Raw genomic sequence first — 27,657 nt, forward strand, 5'->3', positions numbered from 1 at the left:
TAATAGAAAGCTCAAAAAAGAGAACAGATTTTGAAATTTAGTGTGGGGAAGACAACAAATTTAATTTTGGACATGGCAATTTTGAGGTAGATTTGAGAGATTCGATAAGCAGAAGCATAAATAGATCTGAATTTTGGAGTACGCATAAATTTTAGTCATTAACTTAGGATAACCCAAATCCTCAAGGCTCTCTCTTCTCTCGGAAATTAGGAAGGACATACGCATGCATGTAGTAAAGGCAGAGCATCCCAGCATGGAGTCCAGAGGAGCTCCGAGGAGAATGGAAGCTTGTGGGGGCATAGGTGAGCTGTCTCATATTTTCAAGATTCTCACTGCACTAGGGAACTTAGGCAACCAGGCTTGTTCTCCCACACCAAAGAAAAGACTGGAAGCTCATGGAAGTGGCGACATTCCCTAAGGCACACATTCCAGGGTGAGCATTTAAATTAGTTGATACTTCTTCAGTACATGAGATCTTAGGATACCAAAAGTCATTTTCAGGATCAGAAACTGGTGAGTTTATAACAAGAATTTACCCTAAACACAGAAAGCAATGTTTTTAAAAATGGGGCTTGCTTCTTGAAGGCAGGATAATGCACAGAACACACCACGCCTTTCTCCAAGATGCCCACCATCTTAATTCAAAAAAACTGAATGTGTCACCTTGCATGGAAAAAGGAACTTTGCGTATACAATTAGGGGCCTTGAGATGAAGAGATTATCCTGTGGGACCCAATCTGGTTACATGGGTTCCTGAAAGTGGAAGATGTTTCCTGGTTGTGGTCAGAAGGAAATGTGACCATGAAAGAAGGGTGAGAGGGATGCAATGTTGCTGACTTTGAAGATGGAAAAAAAAAATGAACCGTGAGCCAAAAAATGTTAGCAGTCCCTAGAAACAGGAAAAAATACAAGGTCATAGATGCTCCCCAAATGCCTCCAGAAGGAATGCAACCTTGCCGACAACTTGCTTTTAGCCCAGTTCATCCTGTGTGGGACCTCTAACCTTCAAAATGGTAAGACAATACATTTGTGTTGTTTTAATCCAAGCACTTTGGGCCAAATGCGCGTGGATCACGAGGTCAGAAGTTCGAGACAACCTGGCCAACATGGTGAAACCCCATCTCTACTAAAAAAAAAAAAATACAAAAATTAGCCGGGCACAGTGGCAGGCCCCTGTAATCCCAGCTACTCAGGAGGCTGAGGCAGGTGAATCACTTGAACCCAGGAGGCAGAGTTTGCAGTGAGCTGAGATCTTGCCATTGCACTCTAGCCTGGGTGACAGGGTGAGACTCTGTCTAAAAAAAAAAAAAAAGAAAAAAGAAAAAAATATATATCAAGAGCTGATTAAAAGTGGTAGTAGATATGGAATAGTGGCAAGAATAAATGATAGATAGATAGATAGATAGATAGATAGACAGACAGACAGACATACAAAAAGGAAGAAAGAAAATATGGAATTGGTTCATACAATTATGGAAGCTGACACATCCCATGAAGTCCAGTATGCAAGCTGGAGACCCAGGAGGGCCAATGGTGTAAGTTAGAGTTCCAGGGCATAGAAAGACCAATGTCCCAGCTTAAAGAAAGTCAAACAAGGAAAGCACATTTCTCCCTTACACAGCGTTTAATGAATTGGATGAGTGTCACCCACATTGGGGAGGGCAATTTACTTTACTCAGTCTACCAATTCTAATATCAATCTCCTTCAGAAATACACTCATGGACTCACCCAGAATGATGTTTAACTAAATATCTGGGCACCCATGGCCCAGTCAAGTTAACACATAAAATTAACCATCATAGATAGACAGATAAACAGATAGAGCTAATCAGAGGCATCCTTTGAACTAAGATCACCCATTTTCCAACCTGAACAAAGTTAAAATTCCTGGAGTAAGAAAGAAAATAATAGTAATCAAGAATTGCTGCACTTTGCTTAATTTTGCACAAAAAGGAACGGCTATAGGTACCATGGTTGGAAGGACATTCTGTCCTCATTCATTGCTTGAATAACAACAATTGCCAGTAGCAAATCATGAAATGACAGAGATTAGAAGACAGCACAAAGCACTCTTAGCTTATCTGTGCATGTATTTTGTTGATGGTGTTTGCTTGCTCTTTCATTTTTTATCATTGGTTTTGGAGAGGTGTACCTCCAAACGTCAGTTTTTCCTTCTTTTCTACTTCGAGTTCTATCCTGAGTCGCAACTTAAACTCCACTGGTGTCCTCCCATGATCAATGCTGGAAAGCATTGAGCCCTGAAGTAGTACTGTGTCCTATAGGATCCCATTCTGGGAAGGCAAAGTGAATCCATAATAATGGGGCATCTTACTGCATGTGTTTTTCTACAGTCCCCTGTGGCATAGACTTCTGACTTTTGTTTCTTCCTTTTTTTTTTTCCCAGAGTGGAATAATTAATTTAAATCACTTTACCTTGCTCACATTGGTCATTTTTATAAAAACGTATGTGTCAGGACCTTTAAGACGCTCCTCTTTACCAGGGGTGAGGCTAGGAAGGAACAAAGCCAGTAAAACAGAAGATAACCCTGGGTGCCACATATATAAAGATTTCATACAAACAAATAAAGAAAACAAAAACAGGCCGGGCGCGGTGGCTCAAGCCTGTAATCCCAGCACTTTGGGAGGCCGAGACGGGTGGATCACGAGGTCAGGAGATCAAGACCATCCTGGATAACACGGTGAAACCCCGTCTCTACTAAGAAATACAAAAAACTAGCCGGGCGAGGTGGCGGGCACCTGTAGTCCCAGCTACTCGGGAGGCTGAGGCCGGAGAATGGCGTGAACCCGGGAGGCGGAGCTTGCAGTGAGCTGAGATCCGGCCACTGCACTCCAGCCTGGGCTACAGAGCGAGACTCCGTCTCAAAAAAAAAAAAAAAAAAAAAAAAAAAAAAGAAAACAAAAACAAAAACTAGCACCTAAATAGGCAAGTAACAGAAATGAAAAATATAATCCATGAAAGAGGAGTTAGAAATGATTAACACATACATGGGGTAGGGAAGATTTTCAAACTATCTAATAAAAATAAAAAAGAAGGCAACTAAAAAAAACGACAGACAATTTTTCACCCATTTAATTAACACACATTAAAAATTTAAAAGGCAGGAGAGAGGAGAAAATGATGTTTGAAAGAGGTTGGCTTAACTTACTTTCTTGCATCGCTCTGGGGAGTGTTAATTAACACAACCCTTTTAGAAACAATTTAGTAATATGTGTCATGGGTCTTTAAGACATTCCTACCTTTTGACCCGTTAATTCTACTTCCAGGATACAACCAAAAATGAAATAATCCTGAATAACACAGAAAGTTCATGTAAAAAGTACTTCATTAAAATTATATTTATGATTGCGATACACTGAAAATAACTTCTACACCCAAATAATTCAAGTTGTATCTATGAAGAGTGTTTTAAAAACCAATTTTTGTCATTGTTAAATTCAAGATATAATTTTATAATTAAAAACTTCATTGAAATATGCATATAAAGTATGAGAATTATACAACTACTTTATAAAACAAGTGGAATTATGAGTGATTGTGCTTCTTTTTTTACTTTTTTATTTTTGAAATTTTACTAAGGGGATCTATTGCACTGTAATAATTAGGAAGAAACTTTATTTAAAACAAAAAATTGGAATTAATTGTGAAGTTCCTATATGACCAATCACTAAAGAGCACCCTCACCCCCCACCACTCCCTGAAAACAAACAAACAAACAAATGAACAAACAAACAACAACAACAACAAAAAACTATGGCTTGAGTAGTTGGTCTGAAATTTAAGGACATTTAGTTGTGCCACTCGACTCCCACCCAAAGACATAACCTTAGACCTGTTAAGCATTTATAATCTGACAGCAATAAGGTCTCTGAAATCCCTCCTGTCCCAACAGGAGGGAAGGAAAGTCATTTTAGAGGAGAGTAAGTTCACATTGGATGAGAGTAAGTTACAATCATTGCCAAAGCAAACTGTGTCAGAATTACAGGTGATCAAAGTTCGATACTCCTCAAACCAAATTTTTAACAAATAAAGATAGAAGGAATTTTCTGCAATTAGCCTATCATCTCCTCTCAAGGTATGTTAACTCCATGAGAGCAGAGACCTTCCTGTCTGGATGACATTTGTAATATCTGATCTCTGGCATGTACAAAGGGCTCAAGAAATATGTGTTGGGCTGGGTGAGGTGGATCGTGCCTATAATCAGCACTTTGGGAGACAAAGCTGGGAGGATCACTTGAGCCCAGAGGTTTAAAATCAGCCTGGGCAACATAGCAAGACCCTATCTCTACAAAAACAAATACAAAAATTAGCCAGGTGTGTTGGCCTGCACCTGTAGTCCCAGCTACTTGGGAAGCTGAGACAGAAGATTGCTTGAGCCCAGGAGTTTGAGGTTGTAGTGAACTATGGCTGTGCCACTGCACTCCAGCCTCAGTGACAGAGCTAGACCTTGTGAAAGACAGGCAGACAGAAAGAAAGGAAGAAAGAGAGAAAGAGAGAGAGAGAAAAAGAGGGAGGGAAGGAAGGGAAGGACGGAGGGAGGGAGGGAGGGAGGGAGGGAGGGAGGGAGGGAGGGAGGGTTTCAAGAGGTTAAGCAACTTCCCCAATGGCACTGACCTGGAAAGATGGAGCTGGGATTTTAACACAGGTAGTTGGACACCAAAAACCTACATTTGTACAGGAAACCAAGTGTGAAAATATGTTGTAAACATGGATACTTAATTGTATAATGGAAAAGAGAATACAAATACTTGCTTTAAACACTTAGAAAAACTAAAAACAAATGATTTAAAAAGTGAGAAGAGCAAAATGTCTGATTATATGTGACTTGTGACCACATACCTGCAAAAATATGTGTACATATGGGCACCCATTGGAAAGATAAAACCATTGACTTCTAAGTAATGAGACTTGGAACTCTTTACTTTTAGATTTAAAATATTCTTCATGGCCAGGTGCAGTGGTTCACGCCTATAATCCCAGCACCTTGGGAGGCCAAGGCCGGTGGATCACTTGAGGTCAGGAGTTTGAGACCAGCCTGACCAACATGGCAAAACCCTGTCTCTAATAAAAATACAAAACTTTATCCAGTCTATCATTGATATACAGCCATAACAAAGAATGAAATCATGTCCTTTGCAGGGTCATGGATGAAGCTGGAAACCATCATTCTCAGCAAACTGACACAGGAACAGAAAACCAAATACCACATGTTCTCACTCATAAGTGGGAGTTGAACAGTGAGAATACGTGGACACAGGGAGGGGAACATCCCACGCTGGAGCCTGTCAGGGAGTGGAGGGTATTAGGACAAATACCTAATGCATGCAGGGCTTAAAACCTAGATGATGGGTTGACAGGTGCAGCAAACCAACATGACACATATATACCTATGTAAAAACCTGCACATTCTGCACATGTATGCTGGACCTTAAAGTAAAAAACAAAAAAACAAAAAACAAACAAACAAAAAAACTAGCCACGTATGGTGCCTTGCACCTGTAATCCCAGCTACTTGGGAGGCTGAGGCAGGAAAATCGCTTGAACCTGGGAGGCGGAGGTTGCAGTGAGCTGAGATCAGAGATCGTGCCACTGCACTCTAGCCTGGGTGAAAGAGCGAGACCCTGTCTCAAAATAAAATAAAATATTCTTTAGATGATTAGTATTTTTACCAATATCATTTTTGAAAACTCAGATGGTAATAAAATGAACTTTCCCATGTTGTCCCTTGGTCATATTGTCTACTGAACTCTGCAGGCTGGATGAGAATAATAATGAAACTACTCACAGAAATTCCTTGTTCCTGTGCCAGCATCTCCTTTCCTTATGCAGTGATGGCACTCTCCCCACAGTTGGGTGCACCGGTCTATCTTGTTGGTTTATATTTCATTCAGCAGAGATTGTTGGGCACCTACGACATGGCAGATGTCTGAGCTGAGATTTGCTCTGCTCTCAAGATATTCTAGTGAAGTGAAAAGTTCCCACACAGAGACTATAATAGATGTAGCGAGAAACCATCAGAGGACTACAGGCAACCAGGGAGGGGGCAAATCCTCTTAGTTGGGGACTTCACAAAGTAGGAACTTGTAAGGATGAATAAGAGTTTGCTAGAAGAGGAAAAAAGAGAATTCAACATAGGGGACATACGGGGAACCTTTGTGCAGAGGAGTCATGAAACCAACACAGGCAGACAAGTGTGGCTGGTGTGACCAGCAGGAGAGAGTGCCTATAAATGAAGCTAGGAAGGTGCTGGGGGTCATTTTCTTGGAGGGCTTCATATGCCATGATGAGGAGTTGGAGGACCCCTGGATGCATTTTGAGTAGGGCAGTGCAAGGACCGTGCATAGAGTTCCAACAACGGTCCCCATCCCTCACGTTGCCACTCATTGATGTGGAGGGAAAATGTCAACGTAAGGAGCCATTGTAGGAACAGGCTGGCTGGCCGAAGGCTCAAAGATCTGGTTTGGAGCAGTTTAGGGGCACCTCTTCTTGAGATGAGGAGCTGTACCCACACCTACAAACCACCTCACAGGCAGACTGACCAACTTGCAGACTGTGGCCAAATCTCTGTGCTTTCCTAGTGGATCTCAAAAGCCTCTCGGGGCACAGCCTTGTGTTACCAACATCTGGTCATTAAACAGTAAAAAACACACAAGCACCTACTTCCAGGAAGTTTGTTCTCCAGTTTGTGTATTGTTTTGTTTTGTTTTGAGATAGAGTCTGGCTCTGTCATCCAGGATGGAGTGCAATGGCACAATCTCGGCTCATTGCAACCTCCGCCTCCCAGGTTCAAGTGACTCTCCTGCCTTCGGAGTAGCTGGGATTACAGGTGTGTGCCACCATGCCCAGCTATTTTTTTTTTTTACTATTTTTATTAGAGAGGGAGCTTCCCCATGTTTGCCAGACTGGTCTCGAACTCCTGACCTCAGGTGATCTGCCTGCCTTGGCCTCCCAAAGTGCTGGGATTACAGGCATGAGCCACCGCTCCTGGCCTAGTTTGCAGTTTGGTTTTGTTTTGGTTTTGAGCATAGAATAAGCAGCAAGCAAGAACTGTTCACAAATAATCAATGAAATGGCATTCCAGTGTCCTGCTCTGTTCTGCTTTCGTGTTGTTAATGAGCTTAACTGTGAACACAACTCAATGTTATTAAAAAAGAAACAGCCTATGACTGTTGCTTCCCAGTCATCCTGTAAATGTGCTTCAGTCTGTTATTTCACAAGTATTAAAAGCTAATTGTTTTAGTTTTCAATTAAGGCCTGCATGCATGAGAGTTTGTGTCCATATACGTCCAATAAAATTGTATTTTCACCATCCATGGCTCTTGCTTGAGTGGCTGCTTTCCATTTGGTGGTGAATAATGGCAATTCCTGCCCAGCTCTGGTGAGCTGTTGGTAGAGTCTGAGCTAAAAGTCACCCAAGGATCACACTGCCTGGTTTTTTGTCTGCCTAGGAATATAAATAATTGAAAGCAAGAGGAAGCAAAGATGCGATTTCTTGGAGTCTGGTTAGACTGAAGGAGATAAAATGGCTTTGATTTAAGAGGAGAGAAAACGACACCATAATGAACTCCGAGATTTCATAGGTGAATTTTGCCATTTTATCAAGGGAACAGGCAAAACCAATGTAACTCAAAGTGCTGATTATCTCCCTTCCTGGATTATGCAAGGTAGTAACTTCTGGGAGCAGGGAGACAAATTGGAGCAAGTTTTAGGAGAAAATGATTGGGCTGTTCTCATTTAGAAACATCTCCCTTTCCCCAGTCCTACCCAGGCAAAATGCAAATGGAAATTGCCTGGCAGTTCTTTCTAATCAATCTGCCTCTGGAGGTAGTAAATTCTCCCTGGCCTCCTCTTTCCTTAATGCTGCTCCAGCTAGAACAAGACAGATGCTCTGCCTTTTGCAGCCTCCATTTGTGACACCTCTGGGAATTAGAATCTTGAAGATTCGCCACTAAGAAAGGGTGAGGTGCCCAAATACAATCCCACCAACCTTAAATTGAATAGTTTCTCAGTGAAGAAGCATGTTATTAAGAGCCATGCTATTTCATTTAATTTCAACTCATCAGAAATAATTCAACAAGTGTGTTCCCTTCCCCGACCAACTGCAGGAACTCACTGGCATATGAAGACAAAGATCTTAGCTTGTAAAGTCTAGGGTATTTCTTCCAAGTCAACATTCATTATGCTTTCTTCTACTTACATATTTGATATCAGTCTTACCTGCAGGATTGTATCACCACACTGGTAGAGAGCACGTCTGACCTGTTCACCTCCCTTTTCTCCATACCGGGTTAATGACTGGCATAGGAGAGCTTCTTAATCAGTATTTCATTCCTTTATTTATTCAACAAATCGACTGAGGGCCAACTATGCTAAACCCTTGGACTACAACAATAAACAAAACAGGCATGGCTGTTGGCTTTACAGAGCTTATGGTTTTTGGAGGAGTCTTAAATTTCACAGATAATTATGGAGAACATAAGAAAGAAAAGGAAGAGGCACAGAAAAGGCTAATCAGAAGAGGGGATACCATTCATGTTCAAGTCAGCGAAGGCATTTCTGAAAAGGTGAGATCACCAACGGGACTGGAGGAGTAAGAAGAACCCAGATACACAAAGCATGAAGGGAGAGCACTCCCAGCACCCCACCACGTCAGAATTTCACATATTTTGGGAAACTTGATGTGTCAGTTTGCTGGGGTTGTCATAACATAGTACCACATACTGGGTGGCTCAAACAACAGAAGTTTATTTTCTCAACATTGTGGATGCTAGGAAGCCCAGATCAAGGTGTCAGCAAGATTCTTTCTTTGTTTTTCCTAAGGCCTCTTTTCTTGACTTGCAGATGTCTATCTTCTTTCTGTGTCTTCACAGGACCTTTCCTTGGTACCTATGTCAAAGTTTCCTCTTTTTATATGACATCAGTCATATGGGATTAGGGTGAACCCAAATAAATGACCTCATTTTAACTTAATTACCTCTTCAAAGACCCTATATCCAAATACAGTCACATTCTGAAGCTATTGGGATAAGAACTGCAACCCACGGGTTTTAAGGGCACACAGTGGAGTCCATAAGACTCAGTGAAGGCCAGTGGGGTTAAATCCTTCAGTCTAAGTGTAAAAGAGCCATTGATAGATCATAAACTACTCAACAGGACCAATTTTGTTTAAAGCCACTGCTCTGAGAGAAGCATGAGGAAGAGATTAGGGTGGAGCAAAAATAGATCTGGGAGAGATCAGTTAGGAACTATCACAGTTGTCTGGCCAAGAGAGAATGGTGGAAGTGAGGTGAATGAGGAGCAAGTGTCAAGATGGAGCCCGGAGATGGAATCCAGTTTCCTGAATAAGAGAAAGAGTGAATGAATGGATTCACGCATGCATAGGTTAATGAAATCCACTGAATGAATAAACCATTCCTGGTACTCACTGTGAGAAGCTCTGGATATAGTCCATGAAGTGAGCCTCTCATCTCTCTCCCCTGTAGGAGAGACTTCCCTATGTAACATGTGGGCGTATTTCTGTCAGGGAGCCTCTTATTCTGCATATAAGGAGATCAGTACTCTGTTCCCCTCTCACAGTCACAGAGTGTAGGCATTCTGCTTGCACACTTTGAGTGATAAAGAGGCAAGAAAAGGGCCTGTGTTTACCTTGCTGTGTCTTACTGGGGACCCTGGTGTTTCTAACTTGTCAGTCCTTCTGCATCTCAAACTCCTGTCTTTGAGCGTATTTCAACATGCAAAATGCAAAATCACTTTTTTTAAAAAAAGTAGTTTTACTTTTTGGCTGGGTTTGTGACATTAGCCAAGCACCATTCTCCACAGTATTTATAATGTGAGTTTTCCTCATTCACCTCACATGTTCACACACAGAACGAGGACAAGGGGGCCATTTCTTGCTAGAGAGGTCCACAAGATTGATTAATTAGTGCAATCGGGAATTCACAGAGCCATTCAATTGCAGTGCTGATGGAGCCTTGGTGGCATTTGAGTCCACTAACCACCTTCCACCGTGACACAAATATTTGTTAGAAAAGCGCCTCAACTTCCTCCTATACCTTCTGTGGAACTAGTTGCTCATCACTTTACAGCACTCTCCTCTGTCTCACTGCTAATCCATTTAAATGATCAAGTTAGATACAAAGAAAAAAAATTAAGTTGGTCTTCCCACACTCACAACGCTCTCCTCCTCTTTCTGTGTGGCTGCCATTCACAGGCTGGTAGCTTCCTGCTAAACAGCTCCATCGCCTTGAGTAGATGCACATGGGAGATGATTTCAGTACCTTACCAGCCTGGATGTTTCTCTCCCTGAGGGTCCAAGTCAGCCATTGTCTTTCTTAAAATCCAGTGTGAACACCGAATAGAGGGCATCAGGCATGGAGTGACCAAGAACCTGTCCACCCACCCAGACACCCAAAACCAAAATCTGGTCCAATGTTCCTTTCCCTTCTTCTTCTACATCCAAGTCACCCGGCCTTGTGGGATTTATCCCTTAGTTTTCTCTTGCCTTTTTTCTTCTTCTTTACTCCCAATTTACAACAATCTATTAACTCTCCTTTCTCTTGACTAAAGAGTACAAAAATCTCCAAGTAAAATATAACCTTTGTATCCAGCCCTTTTACATTTGCTCTGACAGTTATCTCTAACACTGTCCCAAAACTGCCAATTGTGGAATATGAATTTGCCCTGACTTCCCTTCCCTAAAGCCCTTCAATGTGTAGTGTGCTGGGGGAGAAAGGGAAAAGGTTTTCAGTAGCTCTGAAACACCTAAAGCCCAACTTCAAACTCTACATTTTTCTTTGGCCCTTCATGAGCTATCCCCTAATTCTCTCTCTCATCCCATCTCCTGTCCTTCCCCAGGGACCACATTTTTTTGAATCTCATATTCATCCTCAACCTCATCATATTCTTCCTTTCGTCTGACTTGTTCATTCTGATGTTTCAGCCAGTCACAACCTTCCCTACTTCTTTGCTGGGGTGACACCTACTTGTCTGTTAAGGTTTAGAATCACATCTCATGGGGCTCAGGGTGCCCAAGTCAACCTAGCACACCACTCTTCTCCACCAGGTTCTCATGAGGCTGTGCCCCTGCCTTGATGGACAAATATATCACGACGTAGGGTACCTGTCTGGTGACCCACGTCTCTCCCTGCTGAAACCATAAACCCAGGTTAATCCTCATTGTCCGGGACTTTATGTAGAATGCAGGAGATGGTCAGCGCATGTTTGTTGAGCTAAACTTTTATCTCACGGACGAGGCTGTACTGATATATTTTGGGAGGCCAAATCATGTTTCATGTATTCCTTTCCCGAGTGACGTTGTACACAGTGAAGATACAACCCTTTGTCCAGAGTCAGCCTGAAACCTGAGTCATCAAGGCTTAGTAAAAACCCTGCATCTAAGCCATTATGATTTACTATGTGGTTAAAATACCAGATCCAAGATAGTTCCACAATAACTCAAGAGACCTGGAAATTTTTTATGGACCAAACACAACCTTAGTCGTAATCTCTGGTAATCTTCTATTGTCTCAGTCCAACATTAACGATATATTAAGTTGATTACTAACTGTCCCACTCAAGTATTAAGGAAGAAAAATACACTCACATTCTAATTAGTTATTTTTAAAGGTGATTTTATACCTACTTTTATGATCAAACAATGCAATATAAAACAAATATTTAAAACTTATCTTAAAACATAGCTACTCTGATAAGCATAATTTAGAAATCTTTAATGAATTCACCTCAATTAGCCTTTAATTAAATAGCTCATTAAAAGCTGATTTGAATACTGCTCATGGAGAAATTCTTGTTCAACTGTTGTGACAGAGCAGGAAGTTAATGAAGTTAAAATTAAGCACAATTTTGAGGGAATAGTCTGAAAGTCATAAAGCTGTGACAGGAAATAAAGTCTCTGAACTTTGCTTGACACCTGAGACTTTCTTCATCACCAAAAGCTCAGGTATACGGTAGAACTTGAGGCCCAGGGCAGGGCCAGCAAACTGCCTTTCCACTTCTTATTCTCAGCTGGTGGTTCACTACCTTGGAGCTATAAAATAATGTTTGATGAATGAAAGAATGAACCGTCAAAACAGATCTGCACACATTTTAAATTAAAGCAAAAGGTAAAAGAATAGGAAGGAAGTTTACATTTTATGGAGTGCCTATCATGCATCAAATATTTTGAACAAGTTGTTTTTATTCATTTCTCCTTCATGCTGGGGGCTAAAATATCATTCCTATTTTACAGTTGAAGAAACAGAAGACCAAAGTGATTAACTAACACTAACACAGCTATTAATAGTTTCGTCTAAGTTGAAATTTTAATTCAAATGCCAGGGAACACCCCAAATATCTTAACATTTTCAAGGCCCCCCTCTTTTAAAAAAAATGGTTATTTTATTTCATTGAAATTTTTATATTTTCCAAATTTTATTTTCCTTTTTTTTTTTTTTTTTTTTTTTTTTTGAGATGGAGTCTCACTCTTTCGCCCAGGCTGGAGTGCAATGGCGCAATCTCAGCTCACTGCAACCTCTGCCTCCCCGGTTCAAGCGATTCTCCTGCCTCAGCCTCCCAACTAGCTGGGATTACAGGCATATGCCGCCACACCCAGCTAATTGTTTGTATTTTTAGTAGAGACAGGGTTTCACTGTGTTAGCCAGGATATTCTCAATCTTCTGACCTCATGATCCACCTGTCTTGGCTTCCCAAAGTGCTGGGATTACAAGCGTGAGCCACTGCACCCGGCCTACATTTTCCAAATTTTCTACAAGGAGTATGTATTACTCTTAGAATAAAGAAAAAAAAAAGGTATTTTTTATTTTTATTTATTTTAATTTTTCTTCATTTTAATATTTTTATGTCAATAGTTGTGTGGGTACAGGTGGGTTTTGGTTATATGGATAAGTTCTAGAGTGATGATTTCTGAGATTTTGGTGCACCTGTCACCAGAGCAGTGTACACTGTGCACAATAGGTAGTCTTCTATCCCTCACCCCCTCCAGCCTCCAAAGTTCATTTTATCATTCTTATGCCTTGGCATCCTCATAGCTTAGCTCCCACTTATAAGTGAGAACCTATGATATTTGGTTTTCCACTCTTGAGTTACCTGAGAAAATGCATACAGTAACACCCTTCACCTTCTCACATCTGCTACTGCCAACTACTCCTAAAGAAAATGTCCCCAAACCAGTGGCTTTTGTTGCCACAGCTCTGTCATTTCTTGGGGGTGACATCTATCAGATGAACATTCGAAGATGTAGATGCTGCTAAGATGCCTCCCTCTGAGAAACCTGGCCAGAGGTTAGCAAGGCAGGTATGAGGGGCAGCAGCCACTCCTGAGAGTGCTTTGGGCTCTCTGCCCTGCTAGGGGAGCTCCACACCCTCTTAGAAGAGAGAAAAGAGAGATACAGACACCATTTTCATCAACTCCATCATGCCTAGATAAACCTGGCAGATTTTAAAGGAGAAAAATACTCAAGGAGCCAGTCTAATCTGAAATTCCCTGCAGAATGCAAAATGTCTGGAGATCTACATGGCTGCCATCTAGGAAATCTCACTATGGAAGACAGGGCCTCACTTCCGGGTCCTCTACTGGGCTGAGATACCCTGATGGTCAGAGGCATCAGAGTTTGTGCTCCACAGCATTGGAAGCAGGGCCTGGGGATACAGAGGGTGTGAGGAAAATGGACCTGTGTCCTCAGTGCAGCAGGAAGCAGGAAGGTCTGCTTCACAGGAGCTAGACCCCTGCCCGAGGCTGCAGCTGGAACCACTGCAGGGAACCCCCCATGCCTGACCCACCACAGCAGGTACAGGCTACTTGTGGCCTAGACTTAGGTGGGTAGGACGGGGGTATTTGAAGATCCAAGAATTCTAGGGCTTGGAATCTGAAGTGAAAACTTCAGATTGTGGATCCAGAGGTTTTCTAGAATGTCCATTATGGCTGAAGTGAGAAGATATGAAGACTGCAGAGGTAGCAGTGGTGGGGGAAATGTTGAGGGACACACGGGGGTCTAGCACCCTTCCCCAGTGACCAGAATAGCTGTGTTTTTCTCTTTTTTATATAGGATATTGCAAGCCAAGTCCTTAGGACAAAAGTTTTCTTGACTTAAATATAAAGTAACATTTGTAAAACGCTGATAAGCCTCCTATCCTACCAAGCCCACTGAGTGCTTTTACAATTTCTGCTTGAATATTTGCAGGTCTAGAAGTCTCCGTAGTCTTAAAAGCAGCCAATACCATTCTCAGACAACCATGACTCTTGAGAACAGTCTTCTTGTGTCATATCAAGAGACTTTTCTGTAACTTGTAGAGCCCCGTCCTTTTTATGTGCTCTGCAGTCTCACAGAAAAATCTATTTTCTATATTTACACTAATTAACACTTACCAAGCACCTGTGATTGGGCCAATGCTCTCATCAACCCCACTCTCCCACATACAGATTTTATCAGGTGGAGATTAGTGAGGCTCAATGGTTTAGGATGGAGGTCAAATTGATGGTGTGTAACGGGGTGACGGTTAAGATGGGTCTCCCTCAAAATCCCATGCTGGCTTCTATGCAGACCAAAGGGTTATGAGGAGGAAACTGATGGCTGCTCCGATCTTCAGGGCCCTGTGAATGCTCAGGCTGGGATTCAGGAGCTTCTGTGTCCTGCCCCTGGACCCTAGCATTCATCTACCCATCCCTCCTCTTCTCACCCCAGTGCCCACCCACTACCGAGCACATTCTTAAGATACTGCACAACTATGTGCTACCAAAATAACTAAATGCAGAGGCTAGGAAATTCCTTAAGGTGCCTTCTAGTCCCATGCAAGAGTTCTCAGGTATTTAATTTATAAAATCTACTTAATCAACTGCCCATGAGTTGGTTTTGAAAAATGAAAACCACCATGTACAGGAAACATTATGTATCTGTCCCCTCCTCACTTCTCCAGCCTGGCCTCCTTCCCTGTTCTCACTGCCTTCCTGTGCTCCTTCCTCCCCAGGATCTTGCCTCATCTCGGAACAGAACTTAGTCTTTCACCTCTTTCATGGAGGTCTTGGCATGGGCCTTGCCCCCTGGTTGGACACTTCTCGTATGCCTTCATCTTTACTTGCTACTCTGTGGTCACCCTCCCCTTCTTCAATGAGGCCTTCTCTTTCTTTCCAGGGTCAAGTAAGCATCCATATGTGTCATCTCATGGCATTCTGTACTATTTCCTTCTTTGTGTATAATAACTATATGTATATACTGAACATCTGTAGCCTCCACTAGGAAAATCTCAGAAGGAATGATGGTGTCTCTTGCTCATCACAGGGTTCCCAGCATCTGGTACATAATATGTGCTCAATAAATACGTATTAAGTGAGCAAATACATGAGTGAATAAAAATGAATGCATGGTTGTTTAATGTATGTATATGAGCAATTCCAGAATATAAAGTAAATATTTAAATGTTCACATCCGTGTCAACAGCTCATTCTTCTGCTCTATCCAGATAGCCCCATGAGGTTCACTATTCCTTTCCTCACTTGCCAAAATGCCTCTATCTGCAGACCATGTTTGTACCTCTAGGATGAATAAAGGACTTCTAGGAAAGTTGTGTCACAACCACAGATCCCATTTCCAGACCATTGGGGGTATATGGGACACAGTACCATTAAACTGAATTTAGTTGGTTTTGAATAAACTTGAAATTTCTTCAAAGGTCCATCTGCATACATAAGAAAGGTCAAAGTCTACACATCCCTCTATATGCAATTAATACATTTATATTCCCATGCAGTTCCCAATGTAGTCACATTGCCTGGGCAACAATAAAACATCACTTGCTGAGGCCACTGAATTCTGTCATGCATCCATCAATGATTCATTCTGCCTTCAATCTTTATTTTCTTGTTCATTGCCTTCTTCAGTCCTTCAGTTAGACGTGGGCATTCAGGATCCATCCATCCATCGATCCATCATCCATTCATCCATCCAGGCAGCCAGCCATCCATTTGCATTTCTAGGCATCTGATCCTTTCTTAAGACCCAACTTAGCTTCCCCGGGATCTATAGGGATGGGGAATCTGAGAATTCATAGCCTAGCACTGAGGGTCCACATCAAATTAGAAATAAAACAGACAGCCAAGAAGAATGGAAAAGGTTCCTCCTTCTCTACTCATTCACTGTATGTCAGGATTCCACATGCCCGGCTAGACCTCCTTATCCCATCAGCTGACACCTGGATGCAATGATCTCACATACATATTTCTCCAGGCCAGACCTGTTTGGTGCACTCCACATAAATCATCAAAATTGCCTACCTTGACATATTTCCCACCTGCTAATTCAAAATTGGATTTCTCAGAATGGCTAAGATGAATCCTTGATCGTTAGTCCAATTCATTCTCTTCCAGGGTTTGCTCACTCACCAATGACTCTGTTTCTACACCAAAAACGTAGGGATCGGTCTTGCCTTCCACCTTCCGTCACAACCACCAATCCATCATATTTTACATCTGCAATATCTTTCCCATCCTAGCATCATCACCCTGGTCCGACTCCCATCATCTTTCACTTGGACAATGTTTTACTAAATTGCATCTGCTTGAGTTGCTCTGAATCTGTCTTAACAACGTTGTTTTCAAACACAGATCTCACCAGGTGACTCACCTTATGCTTGAGAACTTTTTATGACTTCCCTCCCATTGCTCTTGAGGGTGAGGCAAAGGCTACAAGGCTGACATGAGCTGGCCCAGAGTATGTCCCTCATCTCTTTTTGTCCCTACCCTCCCTGCCTAGCCCTGCATGTTCCCATCACACCAATCATATTCATGCTAACAAATATATTTCCTCTTGTGAAAAAAAAGCTCTGCCATGCCATCCCCCATAGGCCGAGTACATTCATCTTTTCTCCCCCACCCCCCTTTTTTTTAGAGACAGGGTCTCACTCTGGCACCAGGCTGGAGTGAAGTGGCAAGATTTTGGCTCACTGCAGCCTCAGCCTCCCAGGTTCAAGTGATCCTCCCACCTCAGCCTCCCAAGTAGCTGGAACCAAAGATGTGCACCACCACACCTATTTTTTTATTATTTGTAGAGACGAAGCCTTGCCTTGCTGTATTGCCCAGGCTGGTCCCGAACTCCTGGGCTCCCACCTTGGTCTCCCAAAGTGCTGAGATTACAGGCGTGAGCCACCATTCCCAGCCCTTTTCTCCTGCATTAGCCCTCAACGTGTCTTTCATTTCAGGGACACTCTTCCCTGATTTCCTCATCTGGGGATCAGGGAGTGCGTTTGTTGTGTCCACCTAGAAGATGCTGTCAATAGTCCATATCCCCATAAACTAGCCCAGAAGCAGCTCATAGCCAGCCCCCACAACATCTCTCTCCCTGATGTCTCTCTGTCTGTGGGGAAATGCTTGACCCACATAGGACAGGCTGGGAGTGTTAGGGAGTCAATACACCAAAGCACTTCTCAACCAATGAGCCATGAGGGCTGGCCCTTGTCCACAGTGAGGCAATTCTCAGGCATGTCCCGTATAGTCTTAGGAATCTAGCAGGGCTGAGTCTCCGTTGCCCACAGCATTAATTGTCTCTATAACATAACTTTTATTTGCTTTCCTCAATTCCCTGTCTCACTTCTCCAATCCCTCATTGTGCTCCCTGAAATCACCTCCCAGATAAACATTTGTACCCACACCCTTGTCTAAGGGCCTATTAGGGGAAAGATAAAGTAAGACATTTTCACAGAAAATGCTCACTTCTTCCAGATCACCAAACCCATCCGTGATTATGTGTTTATTACTGCAAATCTTGGATAACTGTCTGCCTTTCTCTTTAGGCTATTAATTTCATGAAAACAAGGTTCCTGGCTATTTTTTGTTCTTCATCGATTTCCTGGTGCCTACCTCAATACCCAGCACATAGCAGGTGCCCAATGAATCTTTCTCCAATACAAATAAAACGATACATCAAGCTGTGTCTCCAGCACTGGAAATAAAACTATTATGATTTAATCACTGCCCTTAAGAGGCTCGTATTGTAGGAGAAGCAAATTGAAATATTCATAGTATACTCTCATTGAAATTAATGTCACTCATCAGCACTGGATTTTATGAGATCTGAGGAAAAAGTACTTCACCCACCTAAAAGGAGATCAGTAAGGGAAGAGATCCCAAAGCCTCATCCCAAAAGGCACACACCCCAAGAGAAGAAGGCTTCCACACCAAGATTCCGTAGAACTGTTGAGAGAAAGTAGAATAAAAGTATTTGCTTTATGGGCTTGATACTTGGAAAAGTTATAATAACCTCTAACTCAGAGGCTCAGAACCAGACTAATCATATTGTAGTAAATATTAATAATGGAAATTAAATAGCAGATGCATCAGTAACAGTGTACACATGGAGTGTGAGCACTCAGATGTGGTTTGTTCTAAAAATTAGGCTGATCTAAAAATACTCTTTGCGGAGGTGCTCTCATTTTCCAGAAGCAGTGATTAGGGCAGCAGGGGGCTTGGCCCAGGAAGTTTCCCGTCTGCCAAGGCTTTGTCAGCCCCCAGGGGGGCCGGGGAGTCTTGTTCAGGAGTGGCTCCCTCACAGAGCCTGTGAGTTCTGAACTCTGCTTCCGTCTTTCAAGACCTGTACCTACAATTCTCAGTGAACTCTGTTTTCATTTGTAAATGTACTTAACGCTTGGAGGAATTTGCCAAATTGTCTATCACCTGTCATCATTGGGTGGAATCCAAGTTTGTCTTTTGTCTTATGGTGGAGCTGAGTGCTGTAATGAATAACCCCAGAACCTCAGTGGCTTAACATACTGAAAGTATATTATTTCTTGCTCATGTAAAGTGGAATTGGATGTTTGACACAGGGCCTTCCACAGCTCTGATTCAGAGCCAAAGACCTCTTCAGTCTGGTGGCTCCTCAGTCCTCTCGGATCTCAGAGTCCTTGTTGGATGTGGTGCCTCTTTCCAGCAGATGGGAAGGTGGCGAAGGGGGTCGTTCAGGCTGGGTCTGGGAGGTTTGCTGGTTTCGCTCACGTGCATTAGACATAACTCAGCTCCAAGCTCCATTTACACGCAGAAGAGCCTGAGAAACAAGGTCTGGCTGTGTTCCCAGGCAGAAAAGGAAACAGGGTCTTCTTAAAAAGACTGAGAGGTCTCTCCCATACTTTTCAAGACATGTTTAGAAAGAACGGGGCCATGGGAAGGTAACCGCAGATGGCATTCCCTATCTGGTGCATGGAATGCAACCCGCCCTTATCTGTCTCAATGAGATCATCTTTTCCACTTTTCAACTGACACAAAGGAGCTGGGTCTGTTGGACCTAGTGACCTGGAATTTGACAAGTGTTGATGTTAGGACTTCCTGGACAATATGTATCCAAATCACCTTTTTACTTCAGGAAATGTAAGGTCCAAATATCAGTGATGTCAAGAAATGGGCTTCCTCCTAGGCAAATAAGTAACTTTAGTTCTTGGAAAAATTCCCTAATTTCAGGTATACTCTGTGTGTGTGTGTGTGTGCGCGCGTGTGTGTGTCTGTGTGTGTATCCAAAAGGCTTTGGAAGAGGTGATGTCAAGGCATAGCAACTGAGAACTTATCCCCATTATCTATGTCCTAGAATGGCCCTAGATTAGAGTTACAGGAGCTGAATTTATTTTCTGTTTATTAAGAACAGAGTTGAAATTCTGAGATTGGCAACCACATTGGGTTGCGATTATAACCATCTCCATTTTAAAGGTGAGTAAACCAACACTGAGAGGCATTAGGGATTTTCCCCCGAAGTTATACAGCGACTAAGTGGTGAAGATAGGACTGAAACCCCAAATATCCAATATGGGAGCCAGGTTTAACAGTATACTTTCCCAAGTATCTTGGAGGAATTTGTATTGCAGGAAAAATATTGCTTTCTAAAATGCATGTAACTCATTTGTAAACATTATATATTACTGCCTGAAAATTTAGAATAAAGCAGAATAAACAAAAATCAATAGTCCTTTACCCAACTACAACCATAGTTGAAATTCTAGCAGAAATTGGAACAAGCAATATTTATTATTTTTTAACCAATCCATTCCCCATACCTTATCTTCAGAAAGTTTTCTTACAAAATTACTAACTGTGGCCAGTCCTTTATGCTTCTGAATAACCCTCAATATCTTCTCTAACCTTGGACTTACAGAAGCCAAATCAACCTCAGGGTAAGTCTAGACTTTGATTTTATTGGGAAGTCTATTTTTCACTGCAAAATAACAATTTTGGCAACTACAAAATCAGAGCTGCTGCTGCTTATAATAGACCAACTTCAGAACCAGTAGTTTGGCCAATAAGAGTGTGCAAGTGATGTGGCAGTTTTCTGGAAGAGACCAATGTCACAGCAAACTGGATGCTCTGAGCACTGTCCCCAAACATTGTGACACCTCTTCTTTCTGACTTGCCACAGAGATCATTGAGAAGCACTTTAGAGTTCAATCCATACGTCCATGAATGCCTCCAATCTTAATTGATGTGTTTTTTGTACAAAGTACCATGACAGGCATGAAGGATAAGACACAGATAAAATTGTATGTCATGATATACCTTCCATCTGGAATCTGGGAAATGAGCAATGGGAACACAGTTCTTGGTTGTTAATGTTGTATTTGTTCCTGTTAGGCATGGGAGGTAAAAGGGACACATCAATATCACCATTTTGCCAAGAAGGAAAATGAGGCTTTAAGGCATTTAGTGTCTTACTGAGGGCAAAGCAAAGGTAGAAACTAGTTGCTATGGTTTGAGTGTGTCTCCTCCAAAATCCAGGTGCTGAAACTTAATGGCCAATGTGATCACATTAAGAGGAAGGAGGACCTTTAAGAGGTGATTAGGCCATGAAGGATCCACCATTATGAATGGAATTTAGGCCCTTATAAAAGATGCTTCATACAGCCTTCAACTTTCTCCCCTTTTCACCTTCTGCATCCAAAGGCACAGGGTTCCCCCTGTCTGGAGGATGCAGACACAAGGTACCATCTTGGAAGCAGAGAGCAGCCCTCACCAGACAACCAAACCTTCTGGTGCCCTAATCTTGGACTTTCCAGACTCCAGAACGATAAGAAAGAAGTTTCTGTTCTTTATAAATTACCTGTCTCAGGTTCTCTGTTACAGCAGTTTTGTGTGTGGGAAACGCGTGAGGGGAGAAGAAAACAATACCTCTAAGGGTAAACAACCTTTATCCCATGTAAATGGCAATGCAGATATAATAAGCAAATGATATAATATTAAGTAGATTAATATGCAGATTGATATAACAAGCAGATTGATATAATAAGCAAATTGTAATGGGAAGGGGAGATGGAAAAAGATATTTACACTTGCCAGAGTATGGAAGATTCACCACCAGACTGGGAAGCAACAGCCTGGGCTCCAGAGTCGGCCACTCATCCATGCACAGATAAGGAGAGGTCTCATGAAGCTTCAGTGCAGTCTAGGACCCTAGCTCTCTTTGTAACGAGTTGTTTGACATGAGGCCCAGTCACAAGGGTCCTTCATGACTGGGTTCAAGGAACACAAAAAGGTCAACTTTTTTTTGCAATTGTCTGTTGTTTTTCAATAACTAATATATAGGAATAGATTGAAATAGAGATTACTCCAACACAGCAATGGATGAACACCTCAAGGGGCCCACACAACCTGTTCCAGGACTTGGTGACCATTGTTTGCATCCATGTGCAACTGAGTTCAAATTTAATATTTAACTTTTCCTCCACAAGCAGCACAAAATGGATGAAGACAGTCGTCAATCCAGGACTCAAACATAAGTTTGTGATTTAAAATGTAGACAAAGGCATTGTAAGGAGTTACAAGTGGTCATTTAGATATATCCTAGAATACTCTAAGATCATCCTAACCAATATTACTTTCCTGTCATGAGGGTTATACCAATTGCATGGAGGATTACGATGACAGTCACCTGTCAGGATTTTCTTCCATTTATAAGTCCACGAAAAGCCTATGTTTTCTCTGCCTCTGAAATTGTGCATTAAAGTTCCTCAATCTGTGCTTGGCATTTGACAGGTATTTAGTATAAACCACATATCCCTGCACTTATTGACCCCATGATTACCAAATTACCTTCTTGTCAAGTAGAAAGGAGGAAAGAGAAAGAAAGAAAGAAAGAAAGAAAGAAAGAAAGAAAGAAAGAAAGAAAGAAAGAAAGAAAGAAAGAAAGAAAGAAAGAAAGAAAGAAAGAAAGAAGGGAGGGAGGGAGGGAGGGAGGGAGGGAGGGAGGGAGGGAGGGAGGGAGGGAGGGAGGAAAAAAGAAAGAGAGAGAAAGAGAGAGAGAGGGAGGGAGGCAGGGGAGAGAAATATAAATTATTTTATCTTTCTGGTTCCTGAGACATTTCCATAAATTATTAGAAAAAAAGGATCAATTTACTAGTAAAATAAAATGTAAATCTTTGCAAACATTTTCTGTAACCTCGACATGTTTAAAAAGGAACCTTTGTTCTTTGTTTCATTCCTAATGATGATTGCCCTTAAGTCTTGGGCTGATGCTTTTTAACCAGGAATTTATTTGAATTAGATAGGAGATAACCAACATTGAACACAAGGTAAGCATTAAGATGAGTTTTTTTCTTGGTCATATCGTGTGTGTATAAATTACCTTCAGCACAGAGAGTTTTATTATTAATCATTTGAGCCAATAAATGTCTCATTAAATCTAACTTTCACTTATGGAGTATGCAATTGTCATTATATAAATATTATTTAATTAAATAATGGCTCAACTATTAAGAAATCTATATTTAACTGATATTTGAACCATATTCATAAAATGCTCTATTCTAGGAACTATTTGAGAATTCCATAATATTTTGATTAAAGACGGTAGTACTTTACTGATTGTATTTGGATAAGCCATGTTGTCTTTATAATAAGGTGTGTTGATATTAAAAAATGATTAAACATTTTCAAGGGAAGAGCTGCTTCATCTTCACCCACCTTTCATCTTCATATTATGAATTATACATTATTCCTTCACTTCTATATCCTCAATCCTTTTTTTCTCTCTTTGTAGGCAATTATACAGTGACCCATCCATATAGCTCATGAGATTTCTCAATTTTTTATGAATGTTCGTAAATATGGAGGAAATGAATGCAAAATTTATAACCAGTTGGACCATATTAATCTTTTTTTTGTTGGGGGGATGGCTATAGTTATCACACTGCACTGTTTGAATTTAAGAGAAAATTATTTTAGGGCAGTATGGGGAGTGAAATATGTTTAAATCTAGAAAGTCCCTTTAGCCAAGTATGTGACAAGCACCATGTAAGTGGAAGAATTTGGAAGGCTAACTTGAGTGCTTCTTTGATTCATTTCCTGAGAGATGATAGGAGACTTAGGGTCCAGAACATGATGAATTTGGCTGCCAGATGCAGAAAAGAAGGTGAAGGGAGATGGAACTGGTCTGGGTCAAGTTTAGGGAACTCACCTTTGGAAGATGTCTGTGTTATGGGGGCATGTGACACTCAAATTTAGTCTTATCTTAATGTTAATATCCAAGGGCTATTCTCGTGACAGTGGAATTCAGGGAATGGTTACACTTGAGATGCAGCTAGTGCCAGAGTGGCTTGAAGCCTGTCTCAGGCAGGAGGCAGGGATAAGAGCATACAGTCTTCCCAACTATGGCAGGACATAACCCACAACAGAGTATGAGCTCAACCAGGACAAAGCCCTTTTTCATTCTTGGTTAACTCCACAGGGACAAGGACAGAGTCTAGAACACTAGATCTGTAGAAACGTTTGCCAAACTGTGGATGGAGACAGGACACAGTCAATGTCAGGGCACAGAGAGTGTATCAGTTTTGTGGGCTTGGATTTGGCACATGGTTGGGGACCTGAGGCAGACTCCTAAGGATAAACCAATTGTGTGGATGGTTCTAGAGTTAAAAGGAAGTGTCTTAGAATAAGGGAAGGTACATGATGATCAGAGCTCACTGAAGGGGTGACGGGTACCAATCTTCAGTGGGTTGTGTGTCTACCATTCTCATTGACTCATTCCACAAACATTTATGGGGTACTGGCTTTAAACCAAATACAATGTGAAGTGTTGGGACACACAAACAAAATGTCGTGATTCCTGGTTTGGAAGAACTTTTGCCCTAGTGGAGAGAAAGACCTCCCAATGCCATACACTGCAAGTCAGCAAAGGCTTAATGGCTGTGTATGGCAGGGTATTGGCAAGACTGCCTCCAGGATGATGGTCCAGATATCTGGTATTTGAGAAAGCTGTATGCTCTCTGATACTTCCAGAGAGTCCCAGATCCTCCTCAGCAGCAGAGCTTGAACATTCTAGAAACTCCAAATTATACTGAAGGGGTTGGTATTTTATTTTTGGTAAACATTTGAATTGGCTCAGGCACTATGCCAAGGACTTTGCAAATATTTACTCATATAATCAATCCTCACGATAACATGGAGGAATAAATTCTAGCATTTCCATTTGACAAATGAGGAGGCAAGATTTCAGAGTTTAAGTCATTTGCCCAAGATCCCACAAGTAGTGTCTGGGGGGATTTTAAACTTGAACTCAGAAAGTTTCACTCTAAAATCCATAATCGTGAACGCCCCACTATGGAGTGCACAGTTATAACTTCAGAGAAGGGGGAGCTCAGCATGAGGTAGAGCTAGTAAAGGCTGTGCATGAACAGAATGGGCGTCTCATGGAAAATGTAGACTCAAGTTAAGCTCACACTGGAGGAGAAACGCCAGTGTAGCCTGAATCCTCAGCGGGATGCAGGTGTGAATTCAGGACTCCACTCGTTCAGTTGAGAGCTATTTATTCAGCATCTGCAAAGCATGGCAAGCCAATCTTACACTAAATGCTGATTATAAGGTAATGAGCAAGGGAGATGTGACTTTTCCTCACCCAGAGCTCCCAAGCTAGTGAGAGATTCAAACAAGTCAATAGATGATTCCTACAGGAGCCATTAGGGCAAGTTCAGAACACTGTGGGGACACCTAAGAAGAAGGGCTCCTAACCTGTGGACAAGGCTGGTCAAAGGAGGCTTTCTAGAAAGGGTACAATATGAAAACAATGGCATTGGAAGAGTCTAAAATAAGTTGGGGAGAATGCTCTAGAAACTTAGCAAGGCAACAGAGGCTGGCATTGAGAGGTTCTCATTTAAAGAATCCTAATAAAGGCCACAATTGAACAGGGTGGAGGGTTCAGAGAAACCCACACTTCTCCCCTATTCCTGTTCCTGATGCTCAGAGTAGAAGCATAAGGTCCCCAGGGAACAGAGTCTTAGTAATTGTCTCTAGGAATAATATTATTGGTCACATTGGGTTCCTTAAACCCAACTCAATTTTTCCCCTATATCAGCAATTTAGTAGGTTTAACTACATTACTTTTCTGTTCCAATCTGCTTTGTGAAGTGCTTAAGAAAAGGCCCTTTATAAATCTCTATAATAAATGATGAACAACAAAAAAAGGGGAAGCAGCGTCACCCTCCTGTTCCTCCAAGAGAAAAGCCGGGCCTAATTCATATATTCTGCTCTGTCTGGCCTTGTTTTCTATCAAAGACAAGAGAACATCATAACCTTGAGCTATCTGGTGGAAATAAAAGATTGATGCGAACTTCACTGTGTAAAAATTGGGGTCTTTTCATCCAGACGAGAAGACAATTGAATATTATAAAAACAAGAGGCACACTTGAAGAGAACTTATTTTATTCAAGCACTGAGAATCTTCACCCTGAGAGAAACCTCTTTCTATGAAAATAAATAAATTAATATATGCCTGCATGAGAAAGAGATTTCTCTGGCAGTTTTTAAATCTGAGAATCTTGCAGCTAAGAAGTCCAACTGCTTCATTTTTAAAGTACAGAAACGAATAACCCTTACGATGGTAAGTAGCTCACCTAAAATCACGCAAACAGAGGGACAAACTCAACCCAGAGAATTTGACTCTGGAGTCTCCTTTGGAAACCACAACGCCAGGTTATCTCTCACCTTTGAGGCCATGCTGAAAAGTCTGCAATTTACCCTGAGATGTCCCAGAGCACATAGGAAAGAGGGAGCACTAACACCCCAGCCTAGCTGGCTGAGTTCATCGCAGAGAAGGGGCCAGAAGGAATTAAAAAGAGTTCTAATGGGAAGTTGTCCTGAGACTGTCCCATTGATGTTCATCTCTAATTACCATGCATATGATAAATGAACACTGGTGTGTCTGATTAACATGACATGGGAAGGGATGAGGCTGCCAACCTCCAAGGGTCAACATTCATTATGGTGCCCAACCCAATCCACCCAGTCTGGACCACTAGCACGTGGTGTCCAGTCCTGGTGCTATTTGCAAATTCACTGAGAAAGCAGAAAGCAAAGCTGGCTCAAAAGAAGTTCATGTGATAAAAATCTATCTTGACTCTACCCCAGGAATAAATCATGACATCATCCATTAGAAAAATATGTATATTTAGATTATGACAATAATTTTTAAAACTTTAGAAGATAAATAAAAATCCAAAACCTAACATAATCTCAGAGTTACATTAAGAAAAGCAGATTATCTAAAGTGTGGATATGGGAGAGAATGACTGTACTCTACTCTTCTTAGGATAAGCAACAATCACTGGTAGCATTATTTTTAATATTAACCATCTTATTGTCATCATTATCATTATTTACTATTTTTGAGAGTCAGGCACTCTGCTAAGCATTTCAGATGTATTAATTCCTAATCTGATCAATCTGCACAACAGCACTATGAGCTGAGTGTTTTCATCCTCATTTTTCAAATAAAGAAAACAGAGCTTGGTTAGTATTTCCAAAGTCACATGACTGCTAACTACAGAAGTACGGGGTTCAGAGTTGGTTAACTTCGAGGCTCAGTGATATCCTCAATGACCTAAGCTCTTTCCACCTTTCTGTTTCGCCATTCCCAGTGGGTTAGCCTGTCCCATAATGGCTGCTGCAATCCCAGGCATTAAAAGCAGAGGGTGATGCCTTGAGGTAGAAATCAGTCATTTTTTTTTTTCCTCCACGGGTCTCTCATCAAAAATAAGAAAGCCTTTTAGTACAACTACCTTCATTGAACAGAAGTGGATCCCGAAAAAATCATCCCAGTGGGGACATACTTTAATGCTCTCTGGATGATTCTTATGTGCAATCTGGACAGACGAGCACTGGCCAAGACTAATTTAGATTCACTTGCTGGGCCTAAGACAGGTACAGCCACTCCTGGGGCACAGGGTGCCGGACAATGACCAACACCTGGGTCATGTTGGCAAGGAAGAAGGGTGTGGCTCCCCCAGTCTCCCATAGTCAAGCATAGGCAAAACCAAGTGTGGGATAACCAGGCATGGGGAAACGACGATTCCATGGGGAACTTACATGTCAGGTAGTTTCCTTTCCGCCACACCGCTTTTTGAGAAAATCCCCTTTCTGTGCACAAGCCTCCGAGGTTCTGGGCTTTGTGCTAGCAAGGGAGTGATTACAAAAGCGTTCTCAAATCATAGGAATTCCTGTTGTATTCTGGGAACTGTTGCTACATGGCAGGAGGAGGATGGCTTTTTCATATCAGAGGAGTTCACTGGGCAGAAAGAAGAATAGATCGCCAAGTTATTCTATTTCAAAACCTTTTCTAAGACATTTATCTAAGGCAAGTGTAAAACACTTAGATACAGATTGTTTTTAG

The 27,657-nt window shown here is 41.7% G+C and overlaps 1 long non-coding RNA gene across 1 annotated transcript in view; it reads right to left on the bottom strand.

Annotated features, from left to right (window-relative positions):
• The window catches only part of LOC105491474 (uncharacterized), a 312,693-nt gene extending 285,296 nt beyond the window's left edge, over positions 1–27,397 (bottom strand). The window contains exon 1 of the long non-coding RNA XR_011616523.1: positions 27,354–27,397. This is a non-coding gene — a long non-coding RNA (uncharacterized lncRNA). The remainder of the gene's footprint in view (positions 1–27,353) is intronic.
• Between the last annotated feature and the right edge of the window lie 260 nt (positions 27,398–27,657).

Source organism: Macaca nemestrina, chromosome 18 (assembly GCF_043159975.1).
Source record: "Macaca nemestrina isolate mMacNem1 chromosome 18, mMacNem.hap1, whole genome shotgun sequence".
Taxonomy (NCBI): Eukaryota; Metazoa; Chordata; class Mammalia; order Primates; family Cercopithecidae; genus Macaca; species Macaca nemestrina.